At 34.7% G+C, this 18,831-nt stretch overlaps 1 protein-coding gene across 3 annotated transcripts in view; it reads left to right on the top strand.

Moving 5' to 3' along the window:
• The first annotated feature begins 11,852 nt into the window (after positions 1-11,852).
• Positions 11,853-18,831, top strand: part of LOC149552904 (endoribonuclease Dicer homolog 3b-like) — a 195,149-nt gene continuing 188,170 nt past the window's right edge. For all 3 annotated transcript variants that reach the window (XM_089788465.1, XM_089788466.1, XM_089788467.1), the window contains exon 1: positions 11,853-12,197. The gene's annotated coding sequence lies outside the window, so the exon portion shown is untranslated. The remainder of the gene's footprint in view (positions 12,198-18,831) is intronic.

Raw genomic sequence — 18,831 nt, forward strand, 5'->3', positions numbered from 1 at the left:
TGAAGAAGAATCCATTAAAAAAGAGTTCATTTCAGTCTCTAAATGTTTTTTTAAGGGGTCACTATGTCAAATTCATAGAATGGTTTCATGACTTTCATGTAGAAAAGGTAGAATGCATGATTCCCTCATGGTTCATTTTGCCTTCTCTCCCCCAAAAGTCATGTCAAGTAGATATTATTAACACCATAAGATCTGCTGTTGGTGAAGTCAGAGGCATTGATGCATCCTTCTACTACTATAATAGTGTTAAAGTTCTTAATAACACTAATTTTAATCATCCATCTGAATTTCAAAAGAAAATTATCACTAATAAAGCATCATATGATATTAACTTCCATATCTATAAAGGGAAACTTGTTGGTATCTTAAAATTTGATGATCTCCACAAAATTAGACCCAAGATCCTTCCTCTCACTTCTAATTTTAGAAGTAAATTTCCTTGGATGAGAATAATGAAGAACAAAAGGATCCGAGATCATAGAGGGCAAAGAACCCCTTCTAAGAATCAGGAAAATCATGTTTAGGAAGAGTCACTTTGTATTGAAGCTACAATTAGTAAAAGGTTAGAAGAATGTTTATCTGATGAAGGAAGGCTTAAATTAGTAACAGTATCTGATTCCAAAGGTAAAAAAAAGTTAGATGTGAGTGGCATGTCCCACAAAAAACATAAGGGAAAGAAGGAAAAGGAAGCAGTCAAGGTCAGTAACGATACAAGTAGAAATAGATATGGTGGTTCTACATAATAGCAACAAATAAATAGAGATAGAGTAATCCAAGGTTCAAAGATGCTTTCCACACCATTACTAAATTATACAAAGAAAGGTACAGAGCGGGAGAATATATCAAGAAGTGTTCAAACTGAACTTGACATGGAGAGTAAAGAAAAGGTCAATGAGGATATGGAGAACCATTTACTAATTGATTCTGAAATAGACACCACTAAGGGTCCTCCAACCTAGGTGAATCAAAATGAGACAGCAAGTTATGCCAAGGGAGGTCTAATAGTTGCCCCCTCTAACACAACTCAAAAAGAGATGTGGACCAAAACAAGGAGATATTAAGTAAGAGATCAGTAGAGATATCTTATGAGAAGGGCTAAGAAAGCTGAACATACCCAACAAGTGAAGATATTCACTTAGAAGAGATCTCTACCCCTCAACAAGCAGGACATCCAAAGGATAATCAAGTAAGAAAATTAGAGGAGCTTGAAAACCTCATGGTATTCACTTTATGCAGGGCAAGTAGCGGAAAAGAACAACAAAAGGACCCAAGCTCTCCACAACCAAATCTGCCTTCGACGAAAGACAATATGGTGGAGTCCTCTGTCAAACTTAATAAGTTTTGGCAGACTCCAGCTGCTACTAGGAGTTCACCTTTCACTCCTAGTAGTAGGAGCCAGCAGATAGACAAAGATAGTGCATAGACAACTATTTTACCAGTTAAAGAGCTTCAAGAATTTCTGAACAAGGAAAGCTTCACAGATCCTTCAAATGCTGAAATAGATATGGCAGAGATGGAAAGAATAAAGTTTGAACAACTTACTAATGATTTAGTCCAAGTATTCTATCTTGACAATATTGACAAGACTTCGAAAGCTTGGAAGGAGGAACTTGTTTCAGAGGATCCTCCAATTAGGAGGGGAAAACTATTCATGTGAAGATCTTAGAAGAGACATATTAAACATTCAAATGGAACACATGGCATCAACTTTCACCAAACAATTTGATCTTACTAAAGATATTATTTCAGAAGTTGACTCAGAGAATCAGGAACAACTTCTATCGGGAAAGATTGACATAGTTCAGACAACAGAAGTTAATATAGAGCAGCTAGGTATCTACATGTCTCAAGAAGGGCCTAAGTCCCCAGGTTGCAGCAAGACAAGAGGCAAAAGAGGTAGGAAGTCTCTAAAGGAACTTAGAATATCAAAGGGTCTCAACAAGGATCAGCAGAAGATAGATCAAATTTTCTATAATGTGAAGGGAAGTGCCTTCTCGATCAGGTATGAAGCTCACCACTTGAAATGCTAGGGGCCTCAATGCCCCTAGCAAAAAGAGGTTATTAAAACATAACCTCAAAGCTTTTAATTCTAATGTTATTCTAATCCAAGAATCTAAATTAAATTCATTAGAAATAGATAAATTAAGTAGGATGCGAGGAGTATCGTGTTCTATGTTTCAAGAATCTTTAGGGGCTTCTATGGGTCTGGGCATCCTTTGGGATCCAAGGACGGTTAATATTAGAATTCTCAATAGTTCAAACAATTGGATAAGTGGTAAAGTCCAAAGTCTAAAATTAGATCTTAACTTCACAGTCATAAATGTGTATGGTCCATTTAATAATACTGATAAAAAATTAGTCTGGAATGAAATTGGTCAATTCTTGGATAGTCAAGAAAATGAATTCTTTATATTAGGAGGTGGCTTTAATACTATTTTAGATATTAATGAGAAGGTAGGAAGCACTCAGGTGCCATTACAAGCATCTAGAGACTTTAGACCATTCTTTAAAGTCTTATTTGATTAATCCACCTTTATACTATTCAAAGGTCAATAGAGAGGCTAGGCAAAATTGCAAATGGGAGCCACTACCTATTGGTTGGGTCAAATTGAATTTTGATGGAGTAGCTCAAGGTAATCTAGGTATAACCGATATTGGATGCATAATTCACAATGAGGATGGGCTTTGGATTGCCAAGAAAGCAATGTCGATCCACCCTACCTCTAATAATCTAGTAGAACTTGAGGCTCCCTGTCAAGGGATCAAGTTATGTCATAAGCTTAACCTACCTAAAGTCATCATCGAAGGCGATTCTCAAATTATTGTAAACACTATTAGAAAAAGGTCAACTCCTAATTGGGTCCTTAAATCTCTATTAAAAGTGGTCCTCTCCCTAATAGATAAGCTAGATGATTATAGGATCTGTCATATTTATAGGGAAGGCAATCAACTTGCAGATCAATTAGTGAATTCAGGAGCAAATGGAGTTAATTCTTTATTATTAAATGACGGTTACTCTCTTTCACCTTGAATTTCCAATTATCCTTTATTTTATTCCTTTCTTAGTTTAATTAGTAGTTTCTAAGTTTGATTTTCTCTTTTGTGTCATTTCACGCATGTCTTGCTTGATCTTTCATATATCACTCCTAAGTCTTATAATCTCTATATAGGCTCACCTTCGGCTTAACATATATGCATTATTTATACAAGTTGAATGGTATCGATACCTTTCTCATCATTCCTGCGTCAGCCACATATTTAGATTTCCCAGAGTTTCGTGTAATCATGCCTTCCATTATGGTATCTCACAAGCTTTGGTACTTCGCATTTAATTGAAATGTATTGTCCTGCTTTTGTGATTTGGAGTCTGTAGTTTATATGATCAAGTCTAGAAGTTTCCTTGTGTTATTTCAGGGCATTATCTTCTGGGTCTTTCCTTTTCATTTCCACTACTGAGTATGGAGTCCAATGTTGCACTTTTCCATGCCTTCGAGAATTGCACTATGGCCTTCTATGGGTCGGTGAAACTAGAGAGGTGGAATAGGATTTTATACCCAGTGGATGACATGTCTTGACTTGTGATTAACAAAGCTCTGGGTGAGGGAGTATTTGACTACCAATATACATGGAGAACAAATAGTGATATTATTGGGTCATTTATTGGCTTCCTGGTAAGAGCCAAAGTCGAAGCGGATGATATTATAAGACTTTGTCGTGACCTATTTGTCCCTTCCTGAAGAAAGGGATTAGAACAAGTAGTATATAGTATACATAGTAAATTCAGGATTCCCTTTTCTGAAAAGTACATGAATCTTCCTTTAGGCCACCTAGATTTAGTCACCACTCCTCCTTGTCCATCCCTGGTCATTCGAGAGAACATAGCATTCTATCATGAATGGCCTAAAATGGAGGCCAGTTTGCACTTTCTTCTTCGTTGGCAGGGAATCATAGCTGAAGAAAATGTGGAGTGGCTCATCAATTATCTTCATGTCTTTAACACCTACATTCAACTAGGAGTGACATTTGACAATTTGGATGATCTGGACTTCTGCACGCCAAATGCAGAAAAGACAACCAGAGGGAAATTTGACTTTGAGTTCCCTCCCAATTACCATGTGGAGTAGTTCAGTGATATCAAAGATGTAATCATGGTCTACTAGAAGGAATGTAGAGGTCCAGCTTGAAATTGATATCTTCTTCAAGTTAGAATTAGTATCTTAGGGTTCCATGGTTTATACATATATAGTGGTTTTGTTAGTATGCTTAATGATCCTTTGTTTTAGACTCTCAGCTTGATATATATGTATAATTTCTATAAAGCACTATTTTAATCTCCAAGACTTATCTTTTTTGATAATGTGGACATCGACTATGATCTATTCAATTTATGGTTTATGATGGATAATGCTTTATTTTGAGGGTTTGGTTCTTACCCTCATGTTCTTAATTAGGGTTGCTTGCTGAGATAGTTCCTTTCTAGCTATGATCATGTTTTGGCTTTTAAGCATTATTTTAGGTTTTGATTTATTTCTTAATATGGGATGCTATTTTGATTTGGTCTGCTGAATTAGTACTATTATGGCTTCTGTATATGATAAATGCATGTGATTTTCATCAATATGTTGAAACCCTTAGACTTTTAAAAACATGTAAATTAAATTTTATAAATACTTTGTTTATTTATAGCTTGGTTTAAATAATTCCTGTTTAAGGACTTGGATTTTAGCCTGGGGCTGGCTAAGGATTGATAACACCATTGAGGAGGATTTTATAGTCTCCTAGAGGGTAGTTTAGTTTTTTACACTATCAAATTCGTTTATGGATTTCCCTCTTTAGGAAATTTCTCTGGTTTTTCTGATAAGGATACAGAGGGTATCATTACGGATTGAAAATGTTTAAGCTACTTCAATATATTGGGTTGAATGGAATGGATCTGCTAAGCCAGATTGGTTATTTCTTAAGCTTGAAGGCTATTAATTATGGTTAACCTAGCTGATTTGTGATCTTTGCCTATTTCCAATTCTATAGTAAAAGTTTGCACAATTTTCATATCATAATGGTTTCATTCGATTTAGATTTATGGTATCTGGTATTATGTTAGGCCAATTTAGCTTTATAGACATTTAGGATTTAGCTTTGTATTTGTAAGATCTTGATGTTTGGTGTGTCCTTCTAATCAAGATTGTCAATGATTGGCATGACTTTGCTAATTTTCTTATGATTCATGGGTTTGGCTTGGCTCCATGGCGTGGGCCTCTTATCTTGGTCCTGTTTGTGATCCTTTCCTTTATGTTTATTTTCTTGCCAAGTGTTAATTTATCTTTTCCACATTAATTACTTTAACTGCATATTGGTTTTAGCGGTATTATTCATTAAGAAATATAGTTCACTTTTAGTAGCCATTTCTCATTGATCTTCTAGGGTAATTTCAAAATTTCCTTATTCTATTGTAAAACATCTAGCTTTGTTAATATAAATTTGATATTAACAAGATTGGAATCGTAATCTCTTAGATCTATTGGGCTGAATGTTTTTTTGTTTATGACTGCTAACCTTTTGAGTGATCAGTTTGTTAGATGGTAATATTCAACAAGGATAAATCATTAACCAGTAGATGGTCTAATGAAGTTTGACTAAGAATCATCTGGCAGAGAGCTTGCATGATATTAAACAGATGTAATTATCAAGGGTATGCCCCTCTTTGTTGTATATAAAATTATGTAAAGGAGCTCACTAGGGTATGCCCCTTTTAAATACGTAATAATATAAGACTTTTGTCCCGAGCAAGACTAGAGGTTTTCTTCTCCGTTCTTTCCTACCAGTGCCTGTTTAAACATAAATAAGCTTTGTACTTTATTTTATTTTATTAATAAAATACATCAAGGCCTTAGACATTTACCAATAAAAAAAAAATTTAAAAATTTAAAAAATAAGTACTCCTCAGTATTTTATTATATTATTGTTAGAAACTATAGAATTCTAAAACATCTAGACATTTTTAATTTTACAAACATTAAATGTATTAGATATTACAATCTTAATTTTTTTCAAATATGCAAATGATATATACTTATAAGATCTATCAATTACTATTTTTGTTAGTGTACTTAAAGTGTTTAAAAATCCTAAAATGAAATTATTAAAGTTTGAATGTTTCACAATTAAATGTGTCACTATAAATTCATTTACTTTAGGTTGTATTTTTAAATTTTTGTTTTACTCCACACATAAGATGTAAAAACACACATTTCATCTCATATATGAGTTAATACACAAAGAAAAAAAAATCATTATTTTTCACATTGTTGATATTTGATGCACATTACTACATTGGCCCATATAAATAAAAATGCAAAATTGCTTATAGGTCTTCAAAAAAATACTATTATTGTTTATTGTTTATCAATAATACCATATAATCTATCTAATGTATTTCCCAATATAACATATGTAGTACATAAAATATAAAAGAACAAGAACATAAATTGTATAAGCCTTCCTTACTTCAAGAGGCACTTGTATTTCTTACAACTCAATTTCCTAATAGAAAGAAAGAAGTTGTTTGGCATCATCTCTGATTCTTTGTTTCATCAAGTCAACACAACTAACACTAAATTTAGCTTAAAAAGAAGCTTTACCTTCCACCCTTTTCCTTGTTAAATTAACACATTCTTTAGGCAACACATATTCAACTGATGGAAATGTCCTAGATGATAGCTAAACAAGGCCTTTCCTTATTTTTTTAATACACTTGATATTGTGATCTAGTAAGTATATACCTATGAACAAAAATAGTAGGGTAACATAGTTTAGAAATTAAAACATACCAAACTTAGTCTAACCATAAACATTCCATGTTATTCACAACCTCTCATATTCTAATCACCATTAGCCTTAAGTTACTAGTCTCCCCCTACACTATGAAACCTTCAAATGGCTCCTCATTAGTCATCCTTGCCTTCTACACTATGAAACACTACACTCACTTTATCTATCCTTTACTGTATTATTGCAAATGCAAATGAAACAAACCAATCTTTATGTCAAAATGCAAAACTTATGATTTGACCACTACAATGATCCACTTGAAACATAATAATAATGTTTCCCAATCCAAATCTAGAGCATATCAACCCATGTTAATTCTCTTTCATACTTATACACTACCTATCATATCTTTGCATAGATACACAATTATTCAATCATTATCTTGTAAACAAACTATTTATTATAAAAAATATTAATTAGTCAAAAAATTAATGAGCATCATCTAGATGCAACAAATGCTACACGTTCCATTCATTCTCATAAGAGATGTGTTCACATGAGCTACTACTCATAAAACATGGGTCAATCAGTTTGACTCAAAAAACTCTTGAGTCAAATTTTGATAGCAAAATCACATTTTGGCTTGATGTGAAAAATATCTTATACTTGTCGAAATTAATTTTATTTATTGTAATGAAATATTACATCCTTTTTTTAGTGTTGGGCAATTTTTTGAATGTGACTATGAGATGCCCTTCAACACCATGCAAAATTTTTTTGACCCAAAACTATGAAATGATGAGTCACAATTGGGAGAGCTCATTCCCATTTAACTCTACCAAGAGTCAAACTCAAAAAAATAGTAAGGTCATAATTGAGGGACCTCATTCCTGTTTAACACTATTGAAGTTCAAGCCTTTGAATACATTAGATTGGAAAAGACATAAGCCACAAGCCCAACAAAAATTTGAACTTTAGTGGTCACAAAAATATTAGACTACTTAGTCAACACATTATGAAAAGAACCCCAAAAGGTCTCTTCTTTATAAATAGATTAGATTTTTAATTTATATCATAATAAAAAATATAAAAAGAGCACTATAGAACTAGAGTCTCACCTACTGTCAAAAGTTAGTAAAGATAATTTATTATGTAATGAGTTTTTACTCATTACATTCCAAGTGATACATTAAAAATTGTACCATCCAAAAAAGTTAAGTTATTGTTAAAATAATTATAAAAAATATATAATTATAAAAATCTAAATATTCTTGATATTTCACAGAGGCTCATTTAGTTATAATTGCATAAATTTATAAAATATTTTAAAACACATAAATATAAATGTATAAATGCATAGATATAAATATGTATCAATATTTTTAAGCTTTGATTATTAAATTGTTTTTTTTTTTTTTTTTTGGATCAATAAACGGTCGAAGCCTTGATTAATTTGATAATTAAATAAAGGTATTACAAAGAGCCCCCCATTCTGACAGGCACTGGTAGGGAAGAACAGGGAAAGAAACCCTCTAGTCTTGCCCGGGACCGCAATCCTATATTATACATTAATAAAAGGGGCATACCTCAATTTTTACATTGATAAAAGGGGCATACCTCAATTTTTACATTGATAAAAGGGGCATACCCCAGTAGATATTATCACAATTTTTCATTACAAACGGTTTCGAGGCATACCCCTATTATTTACATTTACTTTCCTGGCAAGTACTATCCAAATATTGTATCCTCTTAACTCCAAACTAGAAGAAAGATCTAAAGAAGAAATCTGCTCATATTTGTCTTTTGGCTGTCTAAATCTTTCCTACTAAACTGAAAATTTGTTTATAACAACACCTTCCTTTCCATTCTGTGCCAACTGTACCTATCTTTCTAAAATCTTTTCAAAGAATTGATTAGTCACAAACAACTCTGATTGATAATGATGATCTTTCAGCATCTATACTAAAACCTATCCAAAAAATACCTATTCTTTCCAAATTTAAAATCAAAATATAAGAAAGGGAGGGAAATTTTAGAACCAAAATGGAATATCTCCAGATCATTACCTGTGAACCACCAACTGTCGGGGAAGCAATAATACAGTGATGACAGTTTTACCAAGACATAGATATTATAAAAACCTCAAGTCATAGATTAATCGAAGATGTCTTCTCATAGCATATATTTTAAAAGACCATACCAGTAGACTAAATCTCTATCCAAATTAATTCCTAAGAATTATCCAATAATCCACTCTTTCATGAAGGCTTGAGTGTCCACCGTTTCTATTTCAATAAACAAGAAGATACCCTGTTTGGATTGAGGGGCTGAAAATAAATGCTCTAGCAATTTTATCGAGTACTCCTCCAACAAAACTAAACCTAATTAATCTTGCTCAAAAAGGAATATCTGGATATCTCAATAGAAGCCTAATTCATACAACAAAATTTTAAAGAGCATATCCTCTAATTTAGATCAGAACACTGATATTTATCTATGATAATCCCATAAACCTGATAGGAAACAAACAGAATACAGTCATATTAGGAAGCATTTATGAGATGAAGATTCTATTTAAGCACTTTTTTTTAAAATACACTTACAGGAAATCTAGAAGAATCAGTTAAGCACTATTCTAAAAAGAAGCAGAAGGAACCCAAAAGTGATTTAACACAGAGACAAATTAGCTCTATACTATTCATTGATCAGAGGATTACTCCATAAAGTCCTAATTTTAGCAGATCTTCAGTTACTCACAACCAACCACTGCACCTACTACATTCAGGCTTTAAACAGAAGACTACTATTTAACAGAAAAAACAACATATACAAGTTTTCATCCAATACCAAATTACAGGGGGTTTTGAACTTTCCAAATACTATCATATTCATTATATACAACTTAGAAAAGTTTCTTATATGAGAGAAAATTAGACCCTAGACCCCCAATATACCCAAATCATCAGAAAAAATAGAGTGCAAAAAAAGGAGTTATCTATCTGTTCGATACAGAATTTGACATATAGTTTATGCGACTGCTAAACTGATCCAGAGTCTAAACAAAACCTAAGTCCAGATTCTACGAGCTATATTATCAAATTACATATAGAAGTCCTTAATACTGAAAAAACCTACCCTATCCTTATTCTTTTCGTGTAACCATAAGCACTCCGAGTTCATCTTCTATATCATCCGTGGCCATATTCATGGGTATTTCGATTCGTAGTGAGACCCTGCTCATTTTTTTAGACTTGAGGATGTTGAAATTGATAGCATTCAGATCGTCGAAGGAGACTCCCGGCTCAATGTAAGCATTAAACATTTTGAGGTAATTGTAAACCCATTCGTTGCTGTCTTCTACAATGATCCCTCTCCAACGTAAAAGGAAATTAATGCTGGCTTCCATACAGGGCCATTCCTTATAGAAGGCTAGGCCTTCCCTTACGATTAGGGCTTGTCGACTCGGGGCCGTCTCCAATTCTTCATCACCCACCGGGAGACCCATGTATTTTTTAGGGTATGGAATTCTGCCTTTATCGTCTATGTTGCATACGGCCTTTTTCAACCCCTTCCTCCACATCGGGCTGATAATGTCAAAGCAAAGCCGTATAATGTCATCCTTAGGGATCTTTGCCCTAACCATTATCCCAATGAAAGAGCTGATAATGGAGCTGTTTGTCCTCCAGGTTGCTGAATAATCAAAGACTTCTTCACCTACTGCCCTACTTACAACAAATCTTATCATGTCATCAGTGATTCTCAGCAGCCGAATCCATCTTTCAGGCTTGATTTTTCCTAAGAAAGCCATAGTTCTGGATTCGGTCGAGTGAAAGACGTGAATGTTAGATTCCATCTTAAAACAGAGGGCTACAATGAAAAAGGTTCTAAGCAGGAACTAAGAGGGGAAGAACTATGATCAGAGAACTTCACTCTTAACCTTTCCTTCTGTTACAATCCTGGGAATGCATTAAAGCTTAAATGAACGAGCGATCATTGTCACAAACTGGCTTGAACTCTGTAATTAACATCACACAGGTGTTGAAACCATACTTCGTACCTTGTCATGATAAACTTAGGTCATTCAAATAAGCTTGGGAGATCCTTACCATATCTTGTGATGATGGAAATATGATCATGCTCAGATCTAGCATGCTTGGATCAAATGGGAAATATCTAACTATGTTTAATAATTCCGCTGGAAACAATTTCAGCGAGACATTTAGGGAAAAAAGGACTACACGTACACTTCCTGATGAGAAAGAATGACGCAAATTAGTATCAATGCTGAATAATCATTAATTTTGCTTGTAGTTGGAGGTTTTGGACTTGTTTATCTAATAATTTGATTACAGATGCTAGTTACAGTTTATAGATAAGGCGTTATTTATTAAAGATTATAATAATAGATGTAATCCTAAATTAGTAGTATTCAATAATTAAATTCTTGTTATATTCTTATAATGCTTGTTAATATTCCTATCTTACACAAGTATATTAATATCTTTGTATAGATTAACATATATATATATATATATATATATATATATATATATATATATATATATATATATATATATATATATATATATATATATATATATTATAGTAATTTTTAATAATTTGATTATTAAAAAATAATTAATTAAAAATAAAATTTTAAATAAATATTAAAATTTTATTCAATTATTTATTGTTTGCATATTTCTTATTATTTTTTCAAATCAAATTATCCAACATTTTAAAATCATAAATTGAAGAAGATAATTAAAATATATATTAGAAATCCACAAAGATTTTTTTAGTATAATATTTTTTTTTGAGTCTTTCAATAGAAAATTAAAAACTAGTGGAAAAAATAGGAATAACCAATGACAAAAGAGATATATTTGAAAAAATTCAAAATTCAAATAAAAATAAAGCCAAACATTACAATTGTGGTTTAATATTACGGAATGTAAGAAAATAAATTGTAAGAATTTGAGGTGAAAACATAAGTAAGTGAGACTAATAAATATAAAATAAACTGTAATTATTTTAACAACTGCATAGTATGAAACCCGCAAACTTGAAGATTATATGCAATGGAGGGAAGTTTGTCGTTTGAGAACTTTATATCGTATGGGATGACGAGTCGAATAAAATTCTCTATGTAGTGTTGGAAATATAGCACGAGGATTTCTCCAGATGATGTCCCAGGGCCCTTGCCTGTTGGACGCTATGAAGACATGTGAACAAAATATAATATTACATTTACAAAGGAAGAGCAGGTAGTCCCATACTCTTACAGAGAAATGGGACAAGACCAACATGAAATTGAAAAAAGTAAACGCAACGAATCAAAGTTGAGAGAAAATTACCGGAAAACTCTAGTTGCAGAGCTCGTTCTCGATCACGCCCTTCAGTTTCTTACGTATAATACAATCCAGGTGGGTATATCGTTGGTTTCTTTAGTTGGGATTTTTCTTAATCGTAATATGTCCATTTTTCAATTGGCACCTAACACAGCGTAATTTAAATTACTGTACTTGGTATCATGTAGAAGCTTGTGGGGGTGTATTGTTTAACATATAGGAAGCTTGGCAAAGAACTATTTTTGATATCAGATTCAATTCAGGATCTCTCTTCCTAATGTTAATGTGTTTCTGCGGTAGATGTACAGAATAATAATACTATCTGATACTTCTATCTCTGCAAATCTAGTATCTTTAGTTCTTCAGTCTGATGATCGATCACGAGATGTGATCCCAAAATGTTGATGCAAACAAAGTTAATGCAGTTTGTTGAAGAAGCCTTTTTCACATGCATGGACTGTGAAAACTCTGGGTTCTTAAAAGAATACAATTAGTAGATTTTGTGATCTATTTGCTCGGTAAACTATGCGAATACTCATTTCATTCATTCTTACTTCCAATTTCAAAATTATCATCCGAGATACCCTGAGATCTAGAGGTTCATTTTTACTTTTCCTTTCTTAAATAAGTATATATATTTTATTTCATTTTTGAACAATTTACACCTAGTTCTCAATAGGCAACCATGAAAGAACTCAGTGAAGGGTTTATGGGTTGTTTTCCTGATTAAAACTTTGGCCCCTTATGGGTTATGTGGGTCATTGATAGCAACTTTGCAAAAAGTGAGGCATTCTCTATGTAGGTGGCGGGCATATTAGTCCTTTATAAATTTTCTATATATAAAAGCCAAAGAACGGAGGAGGAAAGAAGAGAGAGCTATGGCTCAAATCGTTCGGCCGCTGCTACTGAAAATCCAAGCTACAACGATGACATAATAAAATAATTGGTTTCTACATACGAAAAATTTATAATTTATTATCGACATTCATCAATTATACAAATTGCAAATGTCTTACACATGATAAATGTCTTAGAATATAAGACTTGACAATGTCTTAAAATAAGAGACATCATATTTCCAGAGTCCATTATAGTGTTTAGAGTGCTTCTGGATAATAAATGTGCTGTAGTTTTTATTATCAATGTTTCAGATTACAGTCTAAATCTAACTTTTTGTTCTCCTTCTGGTGATGGGCCATGGGATTTGATTTGAAAGATTGATACTAAATACTACTACACAATTACATATGGAAGTGCCTTCAAACAATGTCTCAAGATGCTAAAGTGCGATTCAACTTACATCGACAATGCCTTAGCAAGTGAAATATTGAGTCAACAGACAACTAGTTATAAAGGAGAAATTTTTGGTTCATTAAATGTGTGGTTGGCAATGCAAAATCTGTTTCACCACAAGAAATGTGAAATGTGAGATTCAGGTCAAGTTTCTTGCAACTAATGTTTCTATTGGGAAGCTTTTGTCTCTCCCCCTTCCTTCCATTAGACGCACTCCTAACAACTGACATTATCAATATTCCAAGATCTGATTTAAGAGTCTCAAGTTCCACGTCCTACTGTCAATGTCAATACTGTTTATAACCTTAGAAGGATCTGCATTTATAGTAAACAATTTGTCTAGAAAACACATTGCGTCTAGACTTGTGCAATGTTCCCACTTTAGCAGTTGTCCAGTTGTGTGACGATTAGCCTTTTCTTTTATTTAATTTAATTTTATCTATCCCACATTGCTTGTGTAAAGTGGTCAACCCTATGAAGTAGGAATAAAAGGAGAGCTTGTAGTTGTTGTTAGGCATGGTGGAATACGAAAAGAACATGGATGTGTGATTTACAAATCTGTTCTTGGCATTAGAGGACATCTATCCTCTCTTGTGACATTCTAGACATCATTCCCCTGGGGTTTGGCCTTTGGAATTCATTGCTATCAACTTCATTAACAGGCAGCTTGGACGCATTTTCAGCTACAGGCAGATTGGGTGTAATTAGTGAGTTGAAGAGTTTGTTATGTATTTGATTTTATGATGCTGGAGTAATTAGTGAGTTTGCTTTGTATTTAATTTTATTAGTTTGAAAACTAATATTATTTCAGCAGTAGTTCAATCTTCAATTTGCATAAATTCCTTCTTGTTCATGTTATGTGGTTTCAAATCTATGCAAAGACATTAAAATCACTATCAGTAGTTTGTTCGGTATTTTGGGCATTTCTAGGGTGCTCATTACAACTTGGTAAAGTATTGCAGAGTATCTCCTTAATGTTTCTTGGAGATAGGTGCAAGATTATTAATTTTTTGAAGTATCTTTATCATAGTTACACAGCCTTGGGGGACGGAGGGATGGGTTTCGGGGATGTCAGAGGGGATGGGGGGACAGAGGGGCCTTAATTTGGGGAGGGTTGGGGGACGGTAGTGGGGGACGGGAGGGGTTTTATATACTATACATATGGTACTTAAAATGCTAGTTATGAAAACATTTATTGGAATATAAGATATAAAGATGTAAAACAGTAAACATGTGAACATTGCATTGAATTGGAACATCAAATGTTGAACATAAATAGTCGAATCAACAAATAGTCAACACCGAGACATCCCCCCATACTCAGTGGAGGTGGTGGAATCTGGTGGCGCTGTTGGGGACAGGGGAATAGAGTCCCCAAGTCTTGGTTGCATCCTCGTCTCTGGGACATGGGCAAAAAGGGGGGGTGTAATGTTCTCATCATAAAATAAATAAATAATCAAAGATTTGTTTATGGGCCGATTGATTTAGTATATTTTGGACCCATTTTGTTTTTGTTTTTGTTTTCATAGGTGTTGTTGTTGGCTATCTTTGTAAACCCTTGGGAGTTCCTCCAAAGGGTATTTAAGTACGATACATAGGTAGTAGTTGTTGTACCATTTTGTATTATTTATTTTATACTGCAAATTCTTGCTGGAGTTTAGTATTGTTCACCATTTCGAAAGTGAAAGATCTTCTCTACTTGGCTTCCCAGTTTCACTGGGATTCAACCCTCACCCTATTTCGTTGTGTTATGCTTTGCTTCGGATCTGGCACATCTGGGCGCCATCCTGTTGGAATATATTTGTGATTGGAACTGCAATTATATCTATAAATTCATTATGTGTATTTGGCAAGGTTACATTCAAATCCTTAGGGATTAATAACATTGTTGCTCTGGCATAGAAGGAAGTTAGCGCCTCCTCACACCCATAGACATCCTGTACGACCACCAAATACTCCATCCATACAGTCTTGACACCTTGCACGACCCCAACACTCCCACCATATGACCAACATCTGTACGACCTCCAAGAACTTCATCTGTATGGTTTTGACATTCCGTATGACCCCCAACAAACCCATAGTATGACCAACATTTTTGTATGGCCTCCCAGTCTAATAGAATGATAGGTCAAGAACCCACTCTTGCTGAAATCATGACACTATTGAGGGATCTTTCAAGGAATTAGGCACAGATCAATGACACTCAGTGACTTATGGAAGAAACTCTCCAGAAATTGGTAGACAATAAGATATTTGAGGAACAAAATGGTTACAGTGCCAACTCAGTCTAGGGAAACACAAATCCTCATCCAACATGCTCTTGACCTTCCATGCCAACTTTCCCTCCTCGGATGGAGGTACCACATGGAGGAAGGCAACCAACCTTTGAGGAATTTCAAGTATAGTTGAAAGAAGACTGGAAGAATGCAAACTTGGAAGAGGATATATCCTACAAAGATTATGCAGAATTGAGAATGCGATATTCCGGAGGCAGAAATAGAGGATATTTTAACGATAATCTCAGAAGAAAGTTGAGTAAAGTAAATCTATCAACATTCGATGGATTCGGATCCATATCGACTGAGGCATGGGTAATGAAGGCCAATACTTATTTCCAGCGTAATAACAATGCCAGAAGAAGAAGCAATTAAATTTGCAATACTCTACTTGGAGGGAGTGGCGCATAAATGGTGGCATCATGACACCATTATGCTGGGTCAGGATCAAGTATTTACTTATGCAAAATTTAGTGAAAGATTGATAGATCATGTTGATGGTAAAGATCCAAAAATTAAATTTTAAAGAGTTGGCACAATTGAGGCAAACAGGATCCATCGACTAGTACATCATGAAATTTTAGAAACTCTTTGTTTTGGTTACAAACATATCTGAAAGGAGATGAGTAGTGCTCTTCATGGACAAACTGACAGAACCACTGAGGGGTTGGGTAAAAGGTTTCAACCCTACCACCCTTTCAGAGGCTATAAAAAAGGCGCGAAGGATGGCATCATCATTGACATAATCCTCTCGAGGTTACTCTCACTCCAAACCACCAGTATTTGCAAGGGACAAAGATAACAAACCTTCGCCGAAGAAGCCTTTGTTGGATGAAGCTACCAGACAGGAGCTCCGAAGGAAGAAATTATATTTGAATTGTAAGGATCCATGGGAACTTGGGAACAAATGCCTCGGTAAAGGAAAAACACACTGCATCGAGGTCGTGTTTGATGATGAGGACGATCAAGAGAATCTACCCATAGAGGATAGTCACTCGCAAGAAGACTCCAAAATGGTTAATTTGAACTGTACGGAGAAGATCGACGCATTGGTACGACGTGGAGGAACCATTGCCCTAGTTGGGAGCCTGAGATGTATGGTATTCTGAGTATGGGGAACCCTTCAGGGACAAAGGGTTATTGTGATGCTCGATAGCAGAGCCACTCTAAAATTCATAAAATCATCTTTGGTGAAAAGAAGAGGTCTACCTACAGAGACGCACAGAGGATTCTAGGTCAAGGTTGCAGGAGGAACAATCTTACCCTGCACGCACCTTGTTGCCCAACTGAGTATCACCATGGCTAATCATACGGTGATGGAGGATTTCTTTATAGTAGACCTTGATGATATGGAGGTTATTTTGCGCATACAGTGGATGGAGTCACTAGATGAATACACACTGAGTTTCAAGCAGATGGACTTCACTTTTTTTGTTGATGGGAAGAAGGTTGTTCTTCGTGGGATGGCTAATGAGGGACCGAAGGAAGTTTTAGCACAATGGATGGAGGCCATTTTTCGTCATGATGACATTGCATGGGCTGCACATTGCTTTGTTTTTGCAGAACCAATAAGAGGACAACATACACCCCACCAAGATGATGATCTACAGACTATCTTGAGTACCCAAGATAAAGATTTTATAGACATTCCTAGCATACCTCCCCATCGTGGTTTCAAGCATACCATCGAGTTTGAAGCTAGTACCAAACCAATTATCACCACGCCATACTGCCATCCAAAAAAAATCAAAGATGAGATTGAGAAGAGGTTTCAGGAGCTGCTTGAGAAGGGATGGATCCGTCCAGTTCTAGCCCTTTTGCATCATCATGGTATTGGTGAAAAAGAAGGATGGGATGTTGTGCATGTGTGTGGACTACTGTACATTGAATAAGAAGACAATAAAAAATAGATATCCTATTCCCTGGATCGATGAATTGTTGGATGAGTTGCATGGTGCAATTTATTTTTCTAAAATAGATCTCTGTTCTGGATACCATTAGATCCACATGCGGGAAGATGTAGAGAAGACGAATTTTCGTTGTCACTATGGGCATTATGTGTTCTTGGTCATGTTGTTCAAATCAACAAATGCATCAGCTACTTTTCAATCTTGCATGAATCACATCTTTAACAAGCAATTGCATAAGTACTTGCTGGTATTCTTTGATGATATCCTTATTATAGTAAAACTTGGGAAGAAAACCTGAGACATTTGGATGAAGTCCTAGGGATCATGGAGGCTTAGTCCTTGTTTGCCAAGCAATCCAAGTGTGAATTCAAAATGACATAAATATTATACCTAGGGCACGTTGTCAGTAAATATGAAGTATAGGTCCATCAGGAGAAGATTCAGGTTATCCTTGATTGTCCCCCTCCAAAATCACTCTCTGAGTTGCAAGGGTTCTTTGGGCTATGCAGTCATTACCGAAGGTTTGTAAAAGGGTTCTCTTAGTTCAATGCACCATTAATAGATTTGACTAAGAAAAGCTCCTTCTAGTGGAACGAAAAGACACAACAAACTTTTGATAAGTTAAAAGAAGCAATGAGCACTTGCCCGGTTCTCGCCTTACCAAACTTTACTCAACAATTCATTCTAGAGTGTGATGCATCTGAAGAGGGCATTGATGCGGTATTGATGTAGGAAAGACACCCTATAACATATGAGAGACAAAAGCTTCTATAAGGTGAGCGCCTATACTCCATTTATGACAAAGATTTTGGTCATTGTGCATGCCCTATCCAAGTTCCAACAATATCTGGTGGGTGCCAAGTTTGTCATCTGTACTAACCATAATAGTTTGAGATATTTTTTGGAGAACTGAGATTTGAATGAGAGGCAACAAAAATGGGTAAGATTTAGGCTTTTGATTTTGACATTGAATATGTGAAGGGAAAGAACAATGTGATTGTAGATGCTTTGTCAAGAAAACCTACCATCTGCTTACTGTCTTAAATTTCAGCTGTTTGGAAAGCACACTTATTGGTGGAATATCCCCAAAACACATTTGCATGTAAGATAATGGATGATGACACTTAGGACGACCAATACAAGGCGGTGGATGACATCATTTACTATAAGGATTGGATATACTTAGTGCTCGAATCCAAACTGAAGCAGAAAATTCTGAAGGAAATA

The sequence above is a fragment of the Cupressus sempervirens genome, chromosome 6 (assembly GCF_028749045.1).
Source record: "Cupressus sempervirens isolate cs-2001-9-10 chromosome 6, ASM2874904v1, whole genome shotgun sequence".
NCBI classification, from domain to species: Eukaryota; Viridiplantae; Streptophyta; class Pinopsida; order Cupressales; family Cupressaceae; genus Cupressus; species Cupressus sempervirens.